Genomic DNA, 13,184 nt, shown 5'->3' with positions numbered 1-13,184 from the left:
ACGCTCTTCAATGTGTTCATATTTAGAAACAAGCTTATAATAATGAAAAATAATTAGAATTGAATTTTTTGTTTTGGAACCTAGTGCTTTGCCATTATGGCCTTAAAATGCCCTTGTTTTCTCAAGATTTTAGTTTATTATATTCACTCTTTTCAAGGTCTTGTTTTTACTCCTTGATTGTGACCATACAAGAGCTTTTATTCAATAGCTCACGGCACCCTGTAGAAAGAGCTATTGCTTCTTCTATTAAAACAGCATGCAAAATGTATCACATTCTCATTTCCCGAAATATGGAGTGAATTTATTTAAACCTTGGAAACACTTCATTTCCATGAACTAAATCTTCCCAGGCTGGTAAATTCCCTGAGATTATCATAACAGACTAAAGTCGAACTGAGAAAGGGTTTCTATTTTGAGAGAATAGTGCTTTTGGCAGTCAGTAGAGCCTTCTGTAGACATCTTTTTGAGAACGGGATAACTCATCTGAATTCATCACAGCCAGAAATACAGATTCTTGGTGCCTGATGTAGGTGCATTATTGGAAGGATGGTAAGTCTGGCTTAGTATTTCTTGCAAAAATTATTTATGGTTGGCACTCTCAATGTGTTTAAAAAAAACTTTTCACATTTGGTTAAATGTTTCTGTCTTGCTTTTCATTATTTATTTGAAGTCTGCCTTCAAAATGCTCAAAATAAGGTTGTTGTTGGACAGATCTCTATCTGAAATCCAGGAAATAGTTTTCATTTTGGCCCCAGTTAGAACCCACATCATGTATATTAATGCAGTTTTTCTCATTTTAAACTATTTTTTGTTTCTCTGCTGCAGCCAGCCTTTTATTAACATGCTTAAACCAATAAATCCTCATCTGTACTGGAGTGAGCTAATTGTGTCCTTAATGAAGAGGGCTGAATCTCATTTGTCAAATTTATGTTTGCACACAGCCTGCCTCATTGAATGCAGACCAGCTTAAGGAAGAGGAGTATCTTTCCAAAGAACTTTGTTGAATGGGTACTTCCAAAAGTATTTTTCCATGCTAATGACATTTTAAACAACTTGATTCTGTAAATTTTATTTTTGTTGGAGGTATGCAAACTCTTCCTACTAGAATATTTACAAAGTTACTTCATGATATGCCATTTTCTGTTGGTTAGAATGCTCATCTTACCCACAAAACTCTTTTTTATATGAAAAATATATCATCATTATCTGGTTTTATTACTTCCCCTTAGAATGACTTCTCTGTTCTTCTTTGCTTGGCTAAATCCTGTGTCCCTTTCAATCCAGCTAAAATCTCATCTTGCACCCTTACCTAATTTGGGCAGAATACTGTGGAGATCATGGAGATTTCACTACTAAGTGTGTTGTGTGCTTAACCGGGGTCAGCACAAGCAAATATTTCCTGGATGTCAAAGATTCCTCCACCTATAAGAATGACTTTAATTTATTGTGGTCTTAATGGAAACTGTAGGGTACTAGAATAAGTTTTTGTTGTTTGCTTCAACAATAATCCTGAGATTCATTGTATAAGACATTGGTTGCTTTGGCCTTTCCAGAAGTCTTGCACCTTTATCCAGGTAACAGCACTCTGCTGTACAATACCTTCCAGTGATGCCTCCAGCTCTGAACATATAACTGATCAGAATAAACGACGTTCAGTTCGTAAACTCTTGTTACACCTGTTGGCCAAGAGAAGCCTTCATCGCGTTAGACTTGGGGCTATGAGGATATTACCCTTGAGTTCTGGGGACCATCATGATGGGAAAGCATACTTGAAAATTAAGCCATTTCAGAAGAAAGAAGGCATATGGGAGAGATCACTTCCTGGCAGTATTGAGTACCTGAATCCAAGTGTGCCAGAAGCTAGAGACTCCTAGGTTTTTTAGTTACATAGCCAATAAATTTCTTTTATTTCTTATTTATTTATGCTTTTGATTATACAAAATTGGGTTGTTTTGATAATTGCAGTTGAAAGAGCTCTGAAAAAATATTTCAGTCCCAATTTTATAAATGAAGAATTTAATCTGAGAGAGATTTAGAAAACTGCACAACTAGTAACAAGTAAAACTGGAATTGCTAGTCAGGTATATCTGCCTCTATGGTCCATTCTCTCTCTGCTCTACCATGTTGCATTACAATTTTCTGGTATGTTTTGGCTGGTATGTTTTGGCTCCTGTGCTGATATGTTTTTTGGCTCTTCCAAAAATGTTCATCTATTTATTTTTTTGATGGATAAAGTCCATGACTTGCAGTTGTATCATTTTCTACTAGTATTTTGGAGGAGCAGAATATGAGGGACACAGAAACTTTCGTGTTCTGAGTACTTATAGTAAAAGCTCCATTAATACCATTGAGTTTTCCAGTGATTGACACTCATTATATGTGGTCTTTCTCTGGGTTCAAAGAACCGTGGTTGAAGTCAAAGCCATTCTTGTTCATAGAGCAACCTACTAGTCTCTGAGTCTGTGTTGCTTCAGTGTGTGTTGTTCACAATCCCTGTCTCCATCAAGTTGCGTTATTTTCAGAAACACAAACAAGTTGAGTTGGCCCATGACAAGGACACTTACACTGGAAATATTGGGAAAATGATGACTATTCCTAGGCTGGATCAGAGACAGTGTTGAAAGAAACATCTAAATTTTATTCCTGGAATTGTCACTGAATTTCAGAGTGGCCTTGGACAAAGTTATTTTTCTAGGTTTCTCCAAAGGGAAGAGAATATAGGGGTGGGGGAGGAATAACCAAACAATTCTCAAAGTATACATTTATTCTTTGCAGTGTTAAGTACTACATTCCCATTTTCCTGAAATTACTGTGAACTCAGAGGCCAGATCTCAGAGAGAGCCTTTTGAAATTCTAAAAATAGTTTTTTTTTTTTTCATTTACAGCTAGAAGAACAAAAACAAAATCAAAACAAATAGAAAACAGGCTTGGTGCACAATTCTTGCCTGTAAATGTCCCCATTAGCTCAGTGTATGTGTTTTTGTTGGCCTTTGGAGAAGACTCGAGGTCTGTTATGGTTTTGTTGATGGCTAACAGTGTTCTTGGCGCCGAGTGAGATATAGAAGGTACCAGATCCACCCAAAGGCACTTGCAACCTAAGTTAGTAAAACACACAACTCACTATTAGTTTTGACCTTGCTGGAAATTAGGCTTAAATATCAGTAGTACTAAATTCCAGAATAGTTCTATTTATGCCCCTCTGGGATGGGCAGGAATGACGTTGTGGAGCAACTGTATTGCCTGGTGTGCTTCCTTTCTTCCATTTTTAGCATCTCCATCTTTCTTCCACGCTCCAGGGCTTTTTCCATGGCTGAGTCAAACACGTACATGGTCTCTTGGCATCCACTTGCTTGGATGTAACATTCACCTTCACTTTAGTTCATTATAGTCAACTCTCATTTTTCTCCACCTACTGCAAGTGGTAGGAAACAGTATTGGCCCAGATAGATCCTAAATAATTTTTTTATGTGGGGACAATTTTTCTTCTTATATATATTTGTGTGAACACCCATGACACTTCGAACAAAACAGTGAAGAGTGTGAAGACCCCATTAGACAGGGATTGAAAACTGTCCAACATCCTCTGCCCATGTAGGTTTTTTTTTTTTTTCGCATTGGTAGGTAGGGAAAATATTACACCTCAGACTCCCGGATGTTCATACCTTTGGGAAGGGTGGGTGAAGTAGGAGACGTAGTGGGGGGAAGTGGAGAATCACTGGTGGGGCAGAGCCTGGAAAAAGGAGGCAGGAAATTCATAATTTGAAAGCTAATTTTTTCAAATGGCTGGTCTCAGGTTATTGCCAAGGAGAAGTCTGTATGAGAAAGAATAAATAAAAAGAGCTGTTTAAGAGTTAAGCAGATTGTTGTTCTTGCCTCTAGTCCATATATAACCCCTGCTTATAAGCGATAAGAGGTGTGCTGGGTTTGGTATATAAAGCTAATTGAAATCTGCTGCTGAGGATTAATCTACATCAGTGAAACAAAGGGACTGTGGCTGCATGCAATAGCATGGATCAATCTTTCTTTTTTTAAACTATTCCCATATTGTTATTTTCATCACAGTTAGATATATCTTTAATAATCATTTTAGAATGTAAATTCTCACCTATTTAAAAAAATTTTGGAATGGATTATTTGAGGTAGAATCATTGGATCAAGGGATATGAACATTTTAAGACTTGATATACTCTAAACTTTTCAGAATTATTAAAATTAATTTACATTTTCATCAGCTAAATTTGATGATACCTGAATTGCTTGGATGAATTTTTTTTTTTTAAGATTTTATTTATTTTTGGCTGCGTTGGGTCTTCGTTGCTGCTTGCAGGCTTTCTCTAGTTGTGAGAGGGGGTTACTCTTTGTGGCGGTGCACGGGCTTCTTGCAGTGGCTTCTCTTGTTGTGGAGCACAGGCTTTAGGCACGCGGGCTTCAGTAGTTGCAGCACCTGGGCTCAGTAGTTGTGGCTTGTGGGCTCTAGAGCAAAGGCTCTGTAGTTGTGGTGCACGGGCTTAGTTGCTCCGCAGCGTGTGGGATCTTCCTGGACCAGGGATCGAACTCGAGTCCTCTGCATTGGCAGGCGGATTCTTCTTCACCGTGCCACCAGGGAAGTTCCTCATTTGGATGAATCTTATAACCATATGTTGAGCAGAAGAAGCCAGACACAAGAGACTAGAGACTGATTAATTCTATGTAAGAAAAGTTCAAAATCAGGCAATTAGTCTATGGTATTAAAACTCTTGGAGGGGTGGTGGCTGAATGAAGGGGTGATAAAGTACCCTGGGATGTTTGAAATGTTCTATTTCTTGGTCAGGGTGATGGTTGATTGGGTGTGCTCCCTTTGTGAAAATTTATCAAGCTTTAACCTTGTAATTTGTGTATTTTTCTGTCTATATTTTGTACTCACTTTTAAAAAGATTACTTAAAAATTGTTTATGTCTATTAGAGAGATGTTTGAATGCATATGTGTTGTTTGGAGCCACTTCTGCTAAATTGTTGAATTTGCTTGTTTTTCAAATTAGTAGCTGACTGACATTTGATTTCTGGGAAGTATTTGTTAAGTAAATAATTTCTGGTTAAAGAAAGGAGCCAGTATGTCTTGGACAGTAGCCTGAGGGTTACCTAAGTATTATGGGTTGGTATGTGCCCTTATCACAATCAAAGGCAGTTAAGCCAAGAACCGAGTGAGCTTAGGGTGCTGTTATAAGTTCAGGAGCAGAGCAATGAGGCTAGATTTTGGCAGCTTCATGGGAGATGAAAAATGATTTGTCCTCCATTGTTCCTCAGATCCTGAGATGTGTGAGAGCTACTGTGACCCTCCTTCACTCCATGGCCAACTTCTGTCTCTCCCTCTCTCACTGGAGGGGAGTAGGCATTTAAAAGACTGTGGTTGACCTGGTATATAAGAGATCAGAGAGAGAAAAAATGACACAGGAATGAGAAGGGAGAGGAGGGAAACAAAAGGGAAAAGTGAAGTAAGCCCAGAGAGATGTGTCGAGCAAATCTGGAGGTTGTAAACTTTAAAGAAAAACCAACTAATAATGACAAAATAGTAAGGTCTTCACACTATCCTATTTTTAAAAAACATGTTCAAAATATACTTACTATATGTTAGAGACTGCCTCCGTGCTATATGCCCTATATAATTCCATTTAATTTTTTTATATAAATTTATTTTATTTATTTATTTTTGGCTGCATTGGGTCTTCGTTGTGGTGCGGTGGCTTCTCTTGTTGCTGAGCACGGGCTCTAGGCACGCGGGCTTCAGTAGTTGTGGCTCGTGGGCTCTAGAGCGCAGGCTCGGTAGTTGTGGCACACGGGCTTTGTTGCTCCGCGGCATGTGGGATCTTCCCGGACCAGGGCTCGAATCCGTGTCCCCTGCATTGGCAGGCGGATTCTTAACCACTGCACCACCAGGGAAGTCCCTAATTTTAATCTTACAAAATTGAGGTATCAGGAGGATTTTGAACACAGTATGTTAGACTCCAGTCTACACATGTTCTTATTCACTAAAGCAAACCCTCTTATTCAGAGCCCACTGAGTCAGAATAATGATGCAATGTATTAAGTACCTACAGCACCTCAAGGACCTTTATTTCATCTTTTATTTTATAAAATCTTATTGTAGTAAGAAACGTAGCTTGAGATCTGCCCTCTTAACAAATTTTTGAGTGTGGAACACATTATTGTTGACTACAGGTGCAGTGTTGTACAGCAGGTCTCTCGAATTTATTCATCTTGCTTAACCAAAACTTTATGCCCACTGATTTGTCACTCCCCATTTCTCTCTTCCCCTGGCCACTGGTGACCACCATTCTGCTCTGTGATTCTATGAATTTGACTATTTTAATTAATTAATTAATTTATTTATTTATTTATTTATTTATTTGCGGTACGCGGGCCTCTCACTGTTGTGGCCTCTCCCGTTGCGGAGCGCAGGCTCAGCGGCCATGGCTCACGGGCCCAGCCGCTCCGCGGCATGTGGGATCTTCCCGGACCGGGGCACGAACCCGTGTCCCCTGCATCGGCAGGCGGACTCTCAACCACTGCGCCACCGGGGAAGCCCTATTTTATTTATTTTTTAAAAATTATTTACTTGGCTGTGCCACGCGTCATATGGGATCTTATTTCCCCAACCAGGGATCGAACCTGCGCCCCATGCATTGGCAGCGTGAAGTCTTAACCACTGGACTACCAGGGAAGTCCCTGAATTTGACTATTTTAGTCAAATTCATATAAATGAATTTGGAATATAATGAATTTGCATATAAATGGAATCATGCAGTATTTATCCTTCTGTGACTGGCTAATGTCATTTACCATGATATCCTCAAGGTTCATTCCTGTTGTCACATATTACAGAATTTCATTTTTTAAAGGCTGAATAATAGTTCATGTGTATAAATACCACTTTTTCCTTATCCATTCATCTGTCAGTGGACATTTAGGTTGTTTCCTAAATGTTGTTTCCACATTTAGGTTGTTTTCCATAGTGGCTGCACCAATTTGCATCCCTACAACAGTGTACAAGTGTTCCAATTTCTTTTGTACCTATACATTTGTCTCCACCAACATATTTCATCTTAAATAATTTGTTTTTGTTCCTTCTGATCGATATGTGCATATGGCTACATGTGGTCCTCTGTGCCCATTTGTATCTGCTACTTGTTACTGGCTGTGACCTTATCATTTGGGATTCTAACCAATGGCAGGACTCATGGAGCCACTCCAGGCCACATGGAGCCTCTGGCCACTCTGCTCTGGGCTCATTCTTCCTCACCATCCATCCTCCCCACCAGGGCTTGTCTGGAACTTTACCAGCTCCCAAGGGTAAAGATAGGTCACTGGGCAGATGACCATGTGCCTTTAACTGCTGACCCTGATTTGTGTGTACTGGCTTTGAGGGAGGATTCTTGTGGCTTCTTTTTACTCCAGGTTTATATTTAAGCAAAGATTAGATTTGCTGCACTCTTCTAACTGACACATGAAGGGTTGGGTGTGCATCATTGGATAGCATCCCACAAAACCAATGGGCTGTAGAAGTCGACTGGCCCAAGTACACGTGATCAACTTGAGCATTCATATTTGAATGACTAAAAAATTTTTAAATGTGTATAAAAAATTTTTTTAAATGTGTAAAGGATCATCACAAGTATTTGAGTATCCATGACCTGCAAGTATTATGCCAGGTAATTTTGAGGATACAGAGGTATGATGTCAAAGGCTGGAATGAAAACAACTGAGATCAGGCTGTCAAATGCAAACTGTACTGAAAAGCAAACTGTGCTGAATGAAGTAATTAGGAAAAGGAGCTACCGATGGGCACATGCTAAGATGGGAGACATAGTCACTTTAAAGTACAGGTAAAGTGATCTTTCCATATGCCTACACGAATGATCACTTCTGTGTCTTTGCAAATCAGATACAATGATAATTGGTGGTTTGTGTAGAGTATGTCTTCACTGGCCAACTAAGTTAGGACATGCTAGTTTAAGCAAATGCACGCAGATTTTCTCTAAATAGGGTCTTTCTGAGCTTTTTTAAAATGTTGCTTTCTAAACTCCAAGAGAGAGATGAATTTTCTAGTATCCCACATGTTTTGCACCTTGAAAACATTTTTATATGAGATATCTTCTGGAACTAGTTTGTAGAAAGTCTGGAGATAATGGTTTGATATTTTCCAAGTCATCTGCCTGTCATTTCATGTTCTTCTGTCTTTTAAGTCTAAAGGAGAAAATCTAGGTAGCATAATGTAGTGGAAAAGGGACCAGAGAGTAGCCCAAGATCTGGGCTCCTCACTCAAGGTTGTTTTGGTTTCACCTACTAGGAAGATAAATCCACCCCTGCTGTCCTTAAAAAAGTGAACCTACTTGATACTCATTGACCCAGAGACTGTACCATCCAAAGGTTTTCAGGTTTTCTAAGCTAGGGAACAAATCCAGCTGTAAACCCTTTAGGTGCATTCCCAGCATGCATTTTTCTTTTATTTGCTCAAAATGCTCAGCTCTGAGCACTTATCTTGTGGTTCATTTTGTGTTTGCCCAGAACAGCGCCCCACAAATGGAATAGATCAGTGTTAGAAAAGTTCTAAAGGGATGTGTCAGTTCAAGTCTCCTATTTTACACGTGAAGAATCTAAACTTTCTTTGGAGTTTGACTTTCCCTTGGATTATAATAGTAGTTAGTGTGATAATGTCACCTGATTGAGAGTCTGTGCCACTTCCTATAGTGGCACACAGAGGCCCTAGGAGCTCTCTGAGGTTTGAATCCCTTGACACAAGGCTAACCTGTGGGAAATGCCCAGGGGAAATTCCTCAGTTTCACCCAGATCCTCTTACTCTTCTCAGACATAGTGATTAAATATAGTTACTCTTATCTCTTGGGGAAAAATATTCAACATAACCAATTAAGATTCAAAAACTCCATCGGTCTGTTAGGGATTTACCTAACTGTCCCAGAACTACAAACCTCCCTCCTAAACACAAAACAAAACAAAACCTATTAACATATCTTGGATTCTGTTATATCAAGGGTCCCTGGAAATGATTGAGTTTAACACTTGAGGGTTTCTGAATAAGCTCTGGGGAAAATGCATGGTGTCTGTAAACCTCAAGCAATTTAACTGTGGCTGCCAAGGCATCCACAGAAAGAGTTTTTCAATTGGTATATTTATACTTTCTTTACTTAGTATTGATTCTAAATAAGGATAAAACCCATCCTTGATGGGAAGCCTATGAGTAAGAACAGATGAATTAAAGTTTGTTTTATCTTCCCACTTTCCTTTTGCTGTAGCCAAAAAAAGCCTTCCTTTTAGAGGCAAACGGGATGTATTCTAGAGGCGCTGCCACTGCTTTCAGAACAACTAAATGATGAAGTGGTCGGACAGTCCAGGGCAACAACAGGAGTGCTGGGTTGTGGTACAGGTCCAGGGCTTTGGAAACTTTTCATCTGTGAAACTGGGGGAAATAGACCATCCTGAAGGCCCACAGTTCTGTGAAGTTCCTCCACTACATGCTGCATATTGATGTCCAGGCCTGCCATTTTCTAAACCCTATATTCCTCTTAAAACACCTGCTTTGGAGCCACTGATAAAGCACGTGCTCTCTCTCTGTCTCTCTCTCTGTCTCTCTCTCTCTCTATCTCTCTCTATCTCTCTCAGGTCTTGCAACAGACTGATTTCACCTTATATATTTGCTCATCAATTATTTGTAGGATTGAGAATAATCTCTGGGTAATTTCCCGTATGGCAGAAAATGAGTGGAGAGAATGAATGACCAAGGTATGATTGTTTAGACATCGTCCGCTCGTAGTTGTGTGTGTGTGTGTGTGTGTGTGTGTGTGTGTGTGTGTGTTATATACAAACACCATTAAGTCAGACCCACTCAAATAGAAATTGTGATGATTCTCCAAAACTAAGGTAGGGTTCGAGTTCATCTGTGCTTCCGGTATGCAGTAAAGTTTGTGAATTTGCAGAGAGATCATGTCTGTCCGTACTTTAAAGAACAGTCTTTTCCAACACTCTGGCCATTCTGCCCCTACCTAGGTATAATCCGCCCCTACTCGCAGCCTGTTTTCTAAGTCCTGGCACACAGCTACTCTCCCCTGTGAGGTGACACTGCTGGGGCTTGGCTGATACGTTTTTACTTCCTGGAGTTCCCTTCCTCTCCCTCTTTCCCCTCTGTAATCCCGCTTATCTTATATGGTTCATTTAAAATGCCCTGAATAAAGTCACCCCTCATTCTCCACCATCTGGATTGACCGTTCTCCTTCCAAGAGTTCCAGAGTTCAGGAGCTCCATGATATTCTATTCATATCTCCAGTAGAGTACTTATTTCATTCTGCCTGATATCATAGTAAGATGTTGAAAGAGGGGTAGTAAGAGAGTAGAAAAAGAACAGACTTTGGAAATACTGAGGAGATTTAACTCTGGAAAACTGTAGCTGAAAATTGTCAGGCAAGTTATTGAGCTTGTTCAAATCTTAGTTTTCTTCTCTCTAAAATGGACATAATAACCACTTTGTCATCATAAAATGAGCTAATATATATAATGAGCGTAACACCATGCTTATTGTGTGGTGGGTGATAAATATAGGCTGTTATTATCAATAAAAATGATATAGGAATTTTATCTTTTTGCCATTTTCTTAGTGTTTTCACTTTTGGAAGACTGTATCTGTTTGAAAAGTGTTTGTTGAATAAAGAAACAACTTCGTTGACATATTTTAAATTCCTGTTATCCCTATAGAGCTGCTACAAAATTTCATACAATCCTCCTAAATGAATAACGAATAGAAATGTTGGATGAGGTACACAGTTTTTTCAAACTATTTAATTTATTCACCAGTGTAGCAGTTCCATGAGGCAACACTTGGGATTGATTTATTAAATCGTCTTGAGACGACTGTCTTGAGAATTTTCTGTGCACTGAACTCTGTACTTGGAGGATAGCAGTGTTCAGCAATAGCAACTGATCATTATTGATCATCAGTAATTATGCCTGGGCCCGGACATAGGGTTTTGGTTGGATGAGTTGATGCAAGCAATACCAACAATAATTTTATGAGGCAGATAGTAATATTGTCCTCATTTTACAAAAATGAAAGTGAAGCCGAAAGAGATGGAATAACTAGTCCAGGCTCATAGAGATATAATGGCAGATGCTGTTCAAACCCAGGCACCTGACTCACCATATCCGCTGCTACTACTAATGCCAGGCGAGACTTTGTCCCCAGGCAGTTTCCACTCTAACTGAGTAAAGGCAATCAGTGCAATGCAATACACTCTGCAATCCAAGGAACTCTTAGGTGATTTGGAGCACATGGGAGATGCCATCAGAAAAATAATGGATTTGCTAGGCATTCTGCCTTTTTTCCCCCCAGTTACTTCCTCAGTTAGACTAGAAAATTTCTTGACTAGTTATTGGTGGGTTTTCCCCTCACTTTCTCATAGAACTACCATGATTCATTTAGCTGGAGGTTTCAACTGAGTGGGAAAGTCAGCCTTTGGTCATGTTTACTCATCGGCTATATATAGGAGTTACATTCGGTCATTCAAAGAAATCAAACATTTGATTGTATTCAGAACAATACTGCTTCTGGCCTCTGAACTAGATAACACTTCTGCTATCTCTAGTTCCTCTGGTACAGTTCTGCAAACGCTGCAGCAGCTATTCTCAGAATACTCTCTGCATGAACTTTGATTCTTTTAAGTGTGGCTATGGAAAAACCATAGAGAAAAGATAGAATTAGTATAGCAGCAGCAGGCTGGCCAGACTTAATTCAGATCCTACATGTACAACAACTTTTCTCAGAGCCACTTAAAGAAAGCATTAGGATTCCAAGGAGAAGGAATGATCAAATAAATAGGTGTCTTTCACCTGTCTGAGACAGAACTTGGTTCAGGTTCACAGTCTAGCAATGGACACATGTGTGCACAACTAGGGCTGCAGGAAGCCTGGTTTTACAAAGTAGATGTGCACACAGTGGCATAGAACTGTGGAAATAATGTCCTTTTTATCTGGTTCTCCATAAAGTGAAATAGAAAATGGAGAGGCAGGCATGACTGGGAGTCTGGGTGGAACTTCTTCAGCTCACTTCCTGCTTGGTGGAATTGCCTTCAGTGCTGTGTATTTGCCCACAGCCTGGGGAAACCTGCAAGCAGTCCCTTGGCCTCGTGGGAATTTGTGTAACCTGTTTTGCTAAGTCTGACTAAGGCACGGTGTGCAGTTAGATAATGAGAATCTAGCAATTAGAGCTAAGTTTTCTGGACTTTTTGTGTTCCAGACACAATACTAGTCTATTTAATGATCTTGGCAACCCTATAAGTGCTTTTATTATTCCCATTTTGCAGGTAAAGAAACTGATGATGAGGGAGATTAAATAATGTGCTCAAGGACATACAAGGTACATGGCAGAGCTGGGATTTCCTTCAGCAGTCCAACTTTATGTCCTAAGCCTTAATCATTACGTTCTTGGATATCCAGTGCTTCGTAACACAGGTAAGTGGAGCCTCCATTTGCAAGTAGCTCTAAGAGCATACAAGCATACTATGCCAGGGATCCAGAGGGGTCTGGAAGTGCTAACTGTTAGAAAGTGAAGCATATACCATCCTGGGATAGACATGGTCCTTTGGTTTTGGGGGGACATAGGAGAAGCCAAATATACAGACTCCAGCATTAGTAGTGGTTGGGAGTAGGTGTGTGGTTAAAAGGACTTGGAATAGTGTCTTCCTGGTGATCCAAAAACTGAGTTTTGCAGCCTACTGATGAACCCATTTTGAATAAAGGCTGTGGTGATTTTCTTTGAACCTAAAATTTCTTGCTCTCTGCTCAGACAGATAGGCATCTTTCATCATTTTAGTGCTCAAATCCAATATTGAATAGGAAAACGGTAGTTATTTTTCATTCAATGGCTGAGTTTAAATAGATATTTTTGTTTTGTCTGTGGGAAACTATAATGAAATTGAACTAGCCTTCCAAATGCAGGTTGCACCATGTAATTAGGTGGATAAACATGGCTGTAGAAGTTAGAACTGCATGAAACTTTAACAAAAAGCAGAGAAAAGAATATTATAGACATTTATTGGTGAGGATATAATTCTGACCGCGGCCAAAGGAACAATGTTTCCTTGATGATAGCTTTACCTCTAGCTTTAGTAAATATGTGACTTTGTTTACTGCCCTGAAAGAGT

This window comes from Lipotes vexillifer, unplaced genomic scaffold (assembly GCF_000442215.2).
Source record: "Lipotes vexillifer unplaced genomic scaffold, Lipotes_vexillifer_v1.1 scaffold440, whole genome shotgun sequence".
In the NCBI taxonomy this organism is placed as follows: Eukaryota; Metazoa; Chordata; class Mammalia; order Artiodactyla; family Lipotidae; genus Lipotes; species Lipotes vexillifer.
This window is presented reverse-complemented; position numbering follows the sequence as displayed.